The sequence below is a fragment of the Eleutherodactylus coqui genome, chromosome 9, assembly GCF_035609145.1.
Source record: "Eleutherodactylus coqui strain aEleCoq1 chromosome 9, aEleCoq1.hap1, whole genome shotgun sequence".
In the NCBI taxonomy this organism is placed as follows: Eukaryota; Metazoa; Chordata; class Amphibia; order Anura; family Eleutherodactylidae; genus Eleutherodactylus; species Eleutherodactylus coqui.
The window spans coordinates 168,183,429-168,196,591 of record NC_089845.1 but is presented as its reverse complement, the minus strand read 5'-3'; positions in this window follow the sequence as shown (position 1 = coordinate 168,196,591).

Sequence of the window (13,163 nt, the reverse complement as noted above, 5' to 3'; positions counted from 1 at the left end):
GTTACATGCTGACCACCCCCCCCCCACGACCCAGTGTCCACAGCGCACACCAAACTGTCCCTGCCCAGCCTTCAGCTGCCCTCATGCCACGCCACCCTCATGTCTATTTATAAGTGCGTCTGCCAGAGGAAAAGCAGGCTCACACTGCAGAGGGTTGGCACGGCTAGGCAGCGACCCTCTTTAAAAGGGGCGGGGCGATAGCCCACAATGCTGTACAGAAGCAATGAGAAATATAATCCTGTGCCACCGCCATCAGGAGCTGCACACGTGGGCATAGCAATGGGGAACCTATGTGCCACACACTATTCATTCTGTCAAGGTGTCTGCATGCCCCAGTCAGACCGCGGTTTTTAATTCATAGACACAGGCAGGTACAACTCCCTATTGTGAAGTCCCTGTGGACCGACAGCATGGGTGGCTCCCTGGAACCCACCGGCGGTACATAAAAATATCCTATTGCATTGCCCAACACAGCTGAGGTAGTAATGTCGTGCTTAATGCAGGTGGGCTTTGGCCCACACTGCATGCCCCAGTCTGACTGGGGTTCTTTAGATGTGGAAACAGATGCATTTATAATTCTCTGTGGACCCACAGCATGGGTGGGTGCCAGGAAGCCACCGGCGGTACATAAATATATCCCATTGCATTGCCCAACACAGCGGATGTAACGTCAGCTGTAATGCAGGTGGGCTAAAAATTCATTTGATTACACTGTAGGCGAGGGCCCACAAAAATTGCTGTATCAACAGTACTAATGTACATCCAAAAAATTGGCCATGGCCAACCAAGAGGGCAGGTGAAACCCATTAATCGCTTTGGTTAATGTGGCTTAAGTGGTAACTAGGCCTGGAGGCAGCCCAGTTTTAACGAAAAATTGGTTCAAGTTAAAGTTCCAACGCTTTTAAGAGCATTGAAACATATAAAAATTGTTTAGAAAAATTAGATGAGTGAGCCTTGTGGCCCTAAGAAAAATTGCCCGTTCAGCGTGATTACGTGAGGTTTCAGGAGGAGGAGCAGGAGGAGGAGGAGGAATATTATACACAGATTGATGAAGCAGAAATGTCCCCGTTTTGGATGGTGATAGAGAACGATGCTTCCATCCGCGGGTGCAGCCTACGTATTGCTTAGGTATCGCTGCTGTCCGCTGGTGGAGAAGAGAAGTCTGGGGAAATCCAGCCTTTGTTCATCTTGATGAGTGTTAGCCTGTCGGCACTGTCGGTTGACAGGCGGCGGGTACGCTTATCCGTGATGATTCCCCCAGCCACACTAAACACACTCTCTGACAAGACGCTAGCCGCAGGACAAGCAAGCACCTCCAGGGCATACAGCGCGAGTTCAGGCCACGTGTCCAGCTTCGACACCCAGTAGTTGTAGGTGGCAGAGGCGTCACGGAGGATGGTTGTGCGATCGGCTACGTACTCCCTCACCATCCTTTTACAGTGCTCCCGCCGACTCAGCCTTGACTGGGGAGCGGTGACACAGTCTTGCTGGGGAGCCATAAAGCTGGCAAAGGCCTTGGAGAATGTTCCCCTGCCTGCGCTGTACATGCTGCCTGATCTCTGCGCCTCCCCTGCTACCTGGCCCTCGGAACTGCGCCTTCTGCCACTAGCGCTGTCGGATGGGAAGTTTACCATCAGTTTGTCCACCAGCGCCCTGTGGTATAGCATCATTCTCGAACCCCTTTCCTCTTCGGGAATGATAGTGCAAAGGCTCTCCTTATACCGTGGATCGAGCAGTGTGTACACCCAGTAATCCGTAGGGGCCAGAATGCGTGTAACGCGAGGGTCACGAGAAAGGCATCCTAACATGAAGTCAGCCATGTGTGCCAGGGTACCTGTATGCAAAACATGGCTGTCTTCACTAGGAAGATCACTTTCAGGATCCTCCTCCTCCTCCTCCTCCTCTTCCTCCTCCTCAGGCCATACACGCTGAAAGGATGACAGGCAAGCAGCATGGGTACCGTCAGCAGTGGGCCAAGCTGTCTCTTCCCCCTCCTCCTCATCCTCCTCATGCTCCTCCTCCTCCTCCTGAACGCGCTGAGATATAGACAGGAGGGTGCTCTGACTATCCAGCGACATACTGTCTTCCCCCGGCTCTGTTTCCGAGCGCAAAACGTCTGCCTTTATGCTTTGCAGGGAACTTCTCAAGATGCATAGCAGAGGAATGGTGATGCTAATGATTGCAGCATCGCCGCTCACCACCTGGGTAGACTCCTCAAATTTTCCAAGGACCTGGCAGATGGCTGCCAACCAGGCCCACTCTTCTGTAAATAATTGAGGAGGCTGACTCCCACTGCGCCGCGCAAGTTGGAGTTGGTATTTCACTACAGCTCTACGCTGCTCATAGAGTCTGGCCAACATGTGGAGCGTAGAGTTCCACTGTGTGGGCACGTCGCACAGCAGTCGGTGCACTGGCAGATTAAACCGATGTTGCAGGGTCTGCAGGGTGGCAGCGTGCGTGTGTGATTTGCGGAAATGTGCGCAGATCCGGCGCACCTTTCCGAGCCGGTATGACAAGTGGGGGTAGCTTTTCAGAAAGCGCTGAACCACCAAATTAAAGACATGGGCCAGGCATGGCACATGCGTGAGGCTGCCGAGCTGCAGAGCCGCCACCAGCTTACGGCCGTTGTCACACACGACCATGCCCGGTTGGAGGCTCAGCGGCGCAAGCCAGCGGTCGGTCTGCTGTGTCAGACCCTGCAGCAGTTCGTGGGCCGTGTGCCTCTTATCTCCTAAGCTGAGTAGTTTCAGCACGGCCTGCTGACGCTTGCCCACCGCTGTGCTGCCACGCCGCGTGACACCGACTGCTGGCGACGTGCTGCTGCTGACACATCTTGATTGCGAGACAGAGGTTGCGTAGGAGGAGGAGGAGGGTGGTTTAGTGGAGGAAGCATACACCGCCGCAGATACCACCACCGAGCTGGGGCCCGCAATTCTGGGGGTGGGTAGGACGTGAGCGGTCCCAGGCTCTGACTCTGTCCCAGCCTCCACTAAATTCACCCAATGTGCCGTCAGGGAGATATAGTGGCCCTGCCCGCCTGTGCTTGTCCACGTGTCTGTTGTTAAGTGGACCTTGGCAGTAACCGCGTTGGTGAGGGCGCGTACAATGTTGCGGGAGACGTGGTCGTGCAGGCCTGGGACGGCACATCGGGAAAAGTAGTGGCGACTGGGAACCGAGTAGCGCGGGGCCGCCGCCGCCATCATGCTTTTGAAAGCCTCTGTTTCCACAAGCCTATACGGCAGCATCTGTAGGCTGATCAATTTTGCAATGTGCACGTTTAACGCTTGAGCGTGCGGGTGCGTGGCGTCGTACTTGCGCTTGCGCTCAAACTGTGGCGCTAGCGACGTCTGGACGCTACGCTGAGAGACATTGCTGGATGGGGCCGAGGACAGGGGAGGTGAGGGTGTGGGTGCAGGCCAGGAGACGGTAGTGCCTGTGTCCTGAGAGGGGGGTTGGATCTCAGTGGCAGGTTGGGGCACAGGGGGAGAGGCAGTGGTGCAAACCGGAGGCGGTGAACGTGCATCGTCCCACCTTGTGGGGTGCTTGGCCATCATATGCCTGCGCATGCTGGTGGTGGTGCCTCCCCAGCTGATCTTGGCGCGACAAAGGTTGCACACCACTGTTCGTCGGTCGTCAGGCGTCTCTGTGAAAAACTGCCACGCCGTAGAGCACCTTGACCTGTGCAGGGTGGCATGGCGCGAGGGGGCGCTTTGGGAAACAGTTGGTGGATTATTCGGTCTGGCCCTGCCTCTACCCCTGGCCACCGCACTGGCTCGGCCTGTGCCCACACCCTGACTTGGGCCTCCGCGTCCTCGCCCGCGTCCACGTCCTATAGGCCTACCCCTACCCCTCAGCATGGTGTATTACCAGTGATTTGATTTCCCAGGCAGGAAAAAAATTGGCGCAAGCCTGCAGCCAAAATAGAATTTTTTCCCTTGTTTTTCAAAGGACAAGCCACACTGCGTGTATTCAATGAATACTACTAAGTTTAATAACTGTGTTGTGGCCCTGCAAATGTGTCAGAGAACTGCAGTGATGCAAAGTTATTCGCTACAGCAGATCAGGGATTTCCCATGCAGGAAAAAAATTGGCGCAAGCCTGCAGTAAAACGTAGCTGGCTGCGTCTGATTTTTTTTAACGTTCTGCATGCAGCACACACGTACCCAGAGCCCTGAGGACTGTCAGAGGCAGGCGAAATAGATTTTTTTCCCTTGTTTTTCAAAGGAAAAGCCACACTGCGTCTATTCAATGAATAATGTATGTCTTCTGGCCCTGCCTACACAATTCTATCCCTGTAGTATTAATGCCGGGTGCAATGCTCTGCACAGCCGGTTTTGAGAAAAAAAAAAAAAATATGCAACACTGCTAACAGCAGCCTGGACAGTACTGCACACGGATAGATGTGGCCCTAGAAAGGACCGTTGGGGTTCTTGAAGCCTACACTCACTGCTAACACTCTCCCTGCCTAACCACCACTTCTGTCCCTATTGCAGGGCGCAATGCTCTGCAGATCCAATTTTGAAAAAAAAAAAAAATACAGTGCTAACACAGTACTGCACACTATTAGATGTGGCCCTGAGAAGGACCGTTGGGGTTCTTGAAGCCTACACTAACTCCTAACGCTCTCCCTACAGCAGCTCCAGCACGATAGCACTTTCCCTCAGCTAACTCACAAGGCATCTGAGGCGAGCCACGGGAGGGGCCGATTTTTACACTCGGGTGACATCAGATCTCCCCAGCCACTCACAGCAGGGGGGTGGTATAGGGCTTGAACGTCACAGGGGGAAGTTGTAATGCCTTCCCTGTCTTTCAATTGGCCAGAAAAGAGCGCTAACGTCTCAGAGAGGAAACTGAAAGTAACCGGAATACCGCGTGGTACTCGTTACGAGTAACGAGCATCCCGAACACCCTAATATTCGCACGAATATCAAGCTCGGACGAGTACGTTCGCTCATCTCTAGTCCTGATCATTTCTTACCTGTATTACTGTAACTGGAAATGGAGAAGCCCAATTGGTGCTTTCGTCTAATGATGATGGCGTCGCCCACCTCCTGAACAACAAAAAGAGGGAAAGCTGCGTTAGCAGCAAAGTTTTATGTATGGCCATGACCTTTTTACGCAAAGCCACCCTCTCTGTATCCCATAATAGTGCCCTTCAGTGACCCCCTCACAGCAATAGGCCCCAGTAATACATACAGTTATTACATGGCCCCAGTAATAATAATGACTCTCATAGTGGTCTCAGTAGTAATAGCGACCCCAATACTGGGTCCAGTAGTTATAGTGACCCCTTTAAATGCTTCAGTAGTAGTGCCCCTGCATTGGCCCAAGTAGTAATAGCAACTGCAGGGGCACTACTAATAGACCTCCTGCAACTCAACAAGGATTTTACTTACTGGTATTCGTGGTCCAGCAGCAGCGCTGTTGTAATCAGTGAAACCTCTGGGCTGGCGGTATGCTACCCACCCATACTTCCTTTACCTGCAGTAAAGAAAAAGTCAAACTCTTTCTGGCTTTTTAGTGGGATGGCCACAGCTTTATTAAAACCTTATAAAACTTTGAAAACTTTAAACTTCTATAACCGACCCCTTCCCATGTTTCTTCACCCCTTTTAAGTCCTTTCCCCCAAAAGGAGTGCGTTAGCCCCGATGTAGTCGGGCTGTAAACCACCTTGCTTCTCCTGCATGGGAAGTCCTCCACCTACCCGCTGTGACAACTTCCAACCGTACCATACCCCCCCTTCTTTTTCGCCCAACTCCTCGTCCTTTCACCCGGAGGGTGGGCGGGCATTTTCCACCGATGCACCTTCTTACTCTTCTGTCTTCTTCCCTCTCGACTCCTCCTCTTCCTCTTTTTCAACTCCTCCTTATTCCTTAACACGGTCATCCCTTTCCTTAACCCATATTCTTCCAAAACCCCACCTCCAGTCCCTGGCAGCTTCCTTATACAGTTTGCTGCCTTCAAGACTGGCAGTATGCTACCCACCCATACTCCCTATATCTGCAATAAAGAAAAACTCAAACTCCTTCTGGCTTTTTAGTGGGATGGCCACAGCTTTATTAAAACTTTGAAAACTTTAAACTTCTATAACAGACCCCTTCCCATGTTTCTCCACCCCTTTTAAGTCCGTATGCCCAAAAGGTGTGCGTTAGGCCCGATGGAGTCCTGCTTTAAACCGCCTTGCTCCTCCTACATGGGAAGTCCTTCCGCCACTAGGGATGACTCATACCACTTATGATGCATCCCGCCCCACCACCTCTCTCTACCACTGCCTCTAACCTGTCCTGCAACCTGGAGATGACAATGTTCAATCCCACATCGTTCAAATGGACGATGTCTTCCCTCAACACTCTCCAACCTAAATCCTCCAGCTCCCAGTGGCGTATGGCAATTCCTCCTAGGTCCTGCACAAACTTTGCGTTGAGCACTTCCCGCACTCTGTCTATCGCTTCCAGCCATCTCGCTCCTCTCCACACTCGCCTTCTTACAATGTCCGACCAAACAAAATGCACTTCCTCAAAGCATTCCCGAAAACGAAGCAAATCCAACTTCATCATTACCATCAATTTGTTCATTTTCACGTGGCCCAAGACATTTCCTCCCGCATGTATCAGCAGGATGACCCGGTGTTGTGCCTGTTATCTGACCCGGATTACTTCTGGTAGCAAGCTATACCAGCGAAGTCCACGAATCCGGAGCCAGCGCACTGATGCCCCCTTCAGACCCAGTCCTTCCCCGACTGGTCGAATCAGTGCCCGTCTCTCCGCCCAATGTATATACGAGTGTCCGATAATCCAAATTTGCCATGGCTCTTCCGCTGAAGCAAATAACCAATAAAATGCAACTTCCGCAACCATGCTGTTTGCCCCAACAAAAACGCACCACCTCACTTTGCTATCGAATGCCCCTACTTTTAAATCCGGCCTGACGTACGATTTATATGCGTCCGACTTCCAACGCCGCAATCATTTAATGCCCTCTTCGCTCACCCTGCAGTCGTATGCCATCTTTGCTGCGCCAATACGAAATGAGTGCGTGCCAAACTCCGCCAGCCTAAAGCCCGCTCTTCCCAATGCCGTGTGCAGTACTGCCACCAACTGTAAATGCGTCAGTGGGGAGCCCGATGCGTGCGCCAGGAAATGGTCTGCGCTTGCTGCCTGTGAAACATATTGTTTCACCAACGCCACAGGGCACCATCCCGAACCCAGTGCCCTTATAGAGACCCAGTCTCCACAACCGTACAAGTCCGTTTTTGACCGTCTGATACACATGCGAACCGTCGACTCCTCCACCACCACATCTTCTCTACGCAACCCTCCCTGCTTGCGCTTGCTCGCTGGGACTAACTCGCCAATTCTAAGTGCCACAAAAAATGCTAACGAAAACCCGTTCTAAAAAGCAGTGTCTCACTCGCATCCGTGCAAACCAACTCCAGCGCTTCTACTAATGACACCAAAACAGAAAAGGTGATTGGGCGTCGACTGTCCACTCGCCCCGGCTCCTTTTTCCAACCTTTTAGTATCTGCTCAAAAACAAAGGTTTTTGTTATGTCAGACTCTCCGTGTAATTTCAGCAGGAAGGCTATCCTGGCTAGATGTCTCTTAGCTACTCCCACCGATGCGCCTTCCCTGCGCAGATCCGCCAACATATCCAACACCGCCAACTTTGCGTCTTCTCTTTCCGGCAAAATTCCTCCCGTATAGCTCAACCACCGTTTCCGCACTGCATTATAACTGCTCCACGTGGCCTCGGCCACCGATGTGCCCACTAGTCACAACATGTCTCCTTGGCCACGCTCCATAAGGAAATAGGGCAACGTACCCCTTCGGCGTCGGCTGTCGGGTGGAGTTCCCTGAAAGCCTCCATCTGAAAAAGAGACAAGGCATCAGCGGCTTCATTCTCCAACCCCAGAATATGCTGTGATCTCAAACACACATTTAACTGCAAACATCTTAAAACCACTTGCCGGAGCACCGCCAAAACCGGGGCGGGGGGGGGGGGGGGGGGGGGATAGGTTTGCTTGTTGACCACATGTACTACTGCCTCATAGTCTGACCACCAGCAAATCTTCCTATTTTTAAATGCCTCCCCCCACAACTCCAATGCCACTGCAATGGGAAAAACTCAAGCAATGTAATGTTCTTAACCCACCCACACTCCGCCCACTCTGCCGGCCAGTGGGCCCTGCACCAGTGTTCCTGGAAAATCACGTCGAAGCCAACCTTTCCTGAAGCGCCCGAAAAAAGGTTAATCGCCTCCATCGTCTCCTCCTCCCTTGGGCAAATGACCTGCCCATTGAAGGAATGCAGAAATACCTGCCATATTTGTAGGTCATCCTACATGGGCCGCGTGATTCTAATAAAATGGTGAGCTGATTGCACCCCCGCTGTTGCCAATGACAGGCGGTGAGCGAAATCCCAACCCATTGGTATAACCTTGCAGGCAAAGTTTAGTAGGCCCAGAAGTACTTGCATCTGGTGGAGCGTGACCTTCCTGGCTGATCCCACCTCTGATACCGTTTGACGCACTCGTGCAACTTTCTCTACCGGGAGTCGAAAAACCATTTTGACTGTATCTATTTCGATGCCCAAAAAGACCAGACACGACACAGGCCCCACAGTTTTTTCCTCAGAAAGCGGAACGCCGATGAGCCCCATCAACCTACGAAATGTGGACAACAGAAACGCGCAGTCCGAATTAGCTTTCGGGCACATGAACAAAAAATCATCAAGATATTGAATAGCCGATGGGATGCCCGTCTCGTATCTCCCCATCCACTCCAAAAACGAACTAAGCACTTCAAAATACGAACCTGAGATTGAGCAACTGATGGGCAAACACTAGAGATGAGCGAGCATACTCATCTGAGCTTGATGCTCATTCGAGTATTAGGGTGCTCTAGATGCTCGTTACTCGAGACGAGCACCACGCGGTACTCGTCTCGATTAAACGAGCACTGACCATTGAATTCAATGGAGCCGGCAAGACAGCTGGCTCCATTGAAAGCAATGGGCTGCCGGCGATCGTGGGATGAATTGTCGGGAAGGGCTTAAATATATAATCCCTTCCCTGCAATTCATCCAGAAATGTGTAAAAATAAAAAATATATATATACTCACCTTGTCCCGGCAGACGGAGTTCAGCGCGGCTGGCCTGCAGTGGGTGTGAAGGGGGTGTGAGTCAGACATGCCCCTGATTGGCTCAGCGCTGAGCCAATCAGAGGCAAATCTCACTCACACCCATTCATGAATGGGTGAGTGTTGCCTCTGATTGGCTCAGCGCAGCTCTCAGCTGAATGACAGCAGTTCAGCACCACAGTGCAGGGGACAGCAGGAGAACACGCGGCTGTGCCCCGGCAGCTGAAGGGAGGTGAGTATCTTTTTTTTTTTTTTTTTTTTTAAATCACTTTTAATTCATTTCCAGGGAATGGCTTATATGTAAAGTCCTTCCCTGAAAAAGAATTCAGATGTGCCAGCGGACCATTGTCTTCAATGGAGTCGCCGGCAGCAGCAGCAGCTCCATTGAAGAGAATGCCTGCATTTGTATTCTTTTTTACACTAAAATCTTTCTTTTTCAGGTAAGGGCTTATGTTTTTAAGCCCTTCCCGAAAATTCATCCCGCGCTCGCCGGCAGCCCATTGCTTTCAATGGAGCCGGCTGTATTGCCGGCTCCATTGAATTCAATGGGCTAGCATCGTTCTTCTCTGCCATAGCTGTTACAGCTGTGGAAGAGGAGAACGATCGTTATGCTGACAGTGGGGGGGGGTCTCACTCTTGCCACTATTGTGGCTTAATAGTGAGACCTCGGAGCCCGAAATGCAGCCCTGCATGTTGCTCCTCGCCTGCCCTATCCATTTCTGTGTTTTTTACATGACTTTGGTGATTTGCTAAGATTTTCACAAATGAAAACCTAAGCGGAGCACCAGTCATATACAAAAATGCTCGAGTCGCCCATTGACTTCAATGGGGTTCGTTACTCGAAACGAACTCTCGAGCATCACTGAAAGTTCGACTCGAGTAACGAGCACCCGAGCATTTTGGTGCTCGCTCATCTCTAGCAAACACGTCTATGAAAAACTGGCCGTCAAATCTGCACGCCAGTAGATGAAAACAATCCGGGTGTACCGTCAGTAGTCGAAATGCCGACTCTATGTCATCCTTCGCCAGCTGCGCACCTGGGCCAGCGGCTTGCACCAAGCGGGCGGCCCGGTCAAAAGATGTATAGGAGACCGCGGCCTGCTCCTTTGAGATGCCATCATTTACCGATGGATAAAACGAAACTTGCAAGATTCCTTATTGGGAACTAATCCCAATGGGGAAACCTGCAAGTTTTCAAATGGGGGTTCGTGGAACGGTCCAGCCATGCGGCCGAGTTCCACCTCTTTCCCTAACTTTTGTCTCACTATTTCCAGGTTGTCCGTAGCCGATTTTAGGTTTGAACATAAACGCAATGACGACTGATGGACGAAGGGGATGATGAACCCCTCAGAGAACCCCTACCTGAGCAGGTTTGCCTCCTCCTTCTTGTGGTACCTGGCTAACCACTGTTGCAGGTGCCTGCCTCTTTTACTGGCATGCGCTGCACCGCCGGGGGCACCCAATGCGGCTGAGGGTCTCTGTTTTCCCCACACACTAAGCACTCGTGCCAGAACTTGCACGCGGCATAGAAACGGCAGTGCCCTTCATTGAATGCCCAACAGGAGCCAAAAGGCTTCACAGGAGCTGTTGTCCGCCCACCGCGGCTCCCCCGGGAAAGGTGGTCTTCTGTGTTTTTTGCACTAGTATCAGCTGTATCTATACGTCAGTTGCTTTGGAAGGCCGGTTTATGTGTTTCGCGCCCAAGACTGAGTATCGTCCTTTTCCAATGCATGCCTGCACGTCAGAAAAGATTCGGGTGCCGGGGGGGGGGGGGGGGGGGGGAGATTTCTCTCTCTCCCCCCCCCCTGCTACCCCCTGCTCACTCCCGCAACCCACCGCTCACCCCTGCCGGCACCCGAATCTGGGGCTGTTGGGAGGCACATATAATGGCCTCTTTGCAGGTCATTACATCAGATACCCATTGTTTCTTGACTTACATTCAAAATCCTCTTACTAGTAATTGCCCTCCACCATTCTGCACCTTCCTGCATCTCTCACCTCCGTTCACCAACTCTTTAATGCTTTTCATTCGAGCAATGGCCTGCTTGTACAACAACTGGAAAACACTTTAGACGAAAGCGACTACTGCAGCCTCTGAACGAAGGTTATTCAGGAAAGTAAAACTGGGGCGCTGAAAGCTCCTTCATTAGCCCCTATCTAGAAGCGGGTTGGAATGCCTTCTTTTGGCCTTCAGAATTGCAGCAGTTTGTCATTGCGCAGATCCCACTTAGTGATGAAATGGTTCTGCAGGAATATCGGCCCATGCGGACAGGAAGCTTCTTGTAGTTGCCACAGATTAGGTGGCGGTGCTGACATGTTCTGACCAGCTGACAGGAAGGGGTCAGCGATTCATGCACCAAATTCTGCCCTCCCATCAGCACAGGGCAACAGAAATCTGGACCCATCTGTCCAGGAGATGTTTTCCCGCTGCTCAGTGATACAAGTTTTGCGCTCTTTTGCCCGCTGGAGTCTTCCTGTTTCTCTTAGACACAATGGCGCTGGAACTGGTCGCCTGCTGTTATACCATCCGTGTGAAGGAACGGCGAGTTGTGCGTTTGGACACGTTAGTTGGAGCTCCAGCGTTGTATTCAGCTGACTGTGCAGCCTGTTGGTCAGAACGATTCCTGACATCCTCCTCCGACCCCTTTCAGTGATGAGTTGCTTCTGTCCGCAGGATCCCCTTTTGCTGGACTGTTTGGATGTTTTCCTCGATCGTACCGTTCTCTGTATACTCTCCACACCGTTACACGAGAACCATTCCCTGTGGTTGGCAGTGAGACCCCGGCTAGTCTAGCACCGATGACCGGCCTCGTAGGAAGTCACTCCGATCGCTGTTTTTTTTTCCATCTAATGTGGATTCACACTGAAACTGATCCACGGAAAACTTATCACGTGATTTTTTGCCATACAGGGCACACAGGGAAGGGCCAATCAGCAGGGCAGGTGGGGAAAAGGCCGTTCAGTGGGAGCTCTGAAATGTCTCCTTTTTTGACTAGAATTTGCATAAGTAAGATAATTCCTCTTTCCATTTCTTGGTGTCCTGAGTTGTCTTTCACTTCCAACAGATCATCGTAGTAAGTCAGCAGTACTGTGCCCAATAGTACAGTATTAGTACCCGATTTTAAAAGGCTTGTCCAGTTTTAAACTACTGACAGCTATCCTTAGGGCAGGCCATCAAAAGTAAATTACTGGGGGACTGCTGCCCAGAATACCCACTGATCAGCTGTTTCCCAGGCTGGTGTGCTTGTGCACTGAGCTGATTTCTGCAGGAGCCCAGCTTGGTATCATAGGCAGTAAAGTAAATGAGAACTTTGCCTGTAATAGCAAGCCTGGTCACTGCAGTGGGAACAGTGCTGCAAAAATCAGAAAGCAGACAGAGCTGCCCAGTGGGAAAACCGATCAGCAGGGGTACTGGATAAAACAGTCCACCTCATCTGCTATTAAGATCAGAATTATAATATTACACCCATACAATGTAAGTGCAAATCATTACACCACTAATTTAAAACTACTATAATACTGCCCCCTATGTACAAGAATATAACTACTATAATATTGTCCCCTATGTACAAGAATATAACTACTATAATACTGCCTCCTATGTACAAGAATATAACTACTATAATACTGCTCCCTATGTACAAGAATATAGCTAATATAATACTGCCCTCTATGTACAAGAATATAACTACTATAATACTGCTCCTATGTACAAGAATATAACTACTATAATACTGCCCCTATGTACAAGAATATAACTACTATAATACTGCTCCTATGTACAAGAATATAACTACTATAATACTGCCCCTATGTACAAGAATATAAATACTATAATACTGCTCCTATGTACAAGAATATAACTACTATAATACTGCCCCTATGTACAAGAATATAACTACTATAATACTGCTCCTATGTACAAGGATATAACTGCTATAATACTGCCTCCCATGTACAAGAATATAACTACTATAATACTGCTCCTATGTACAAGAATATAACTACTATAATACTGCCCCCTAT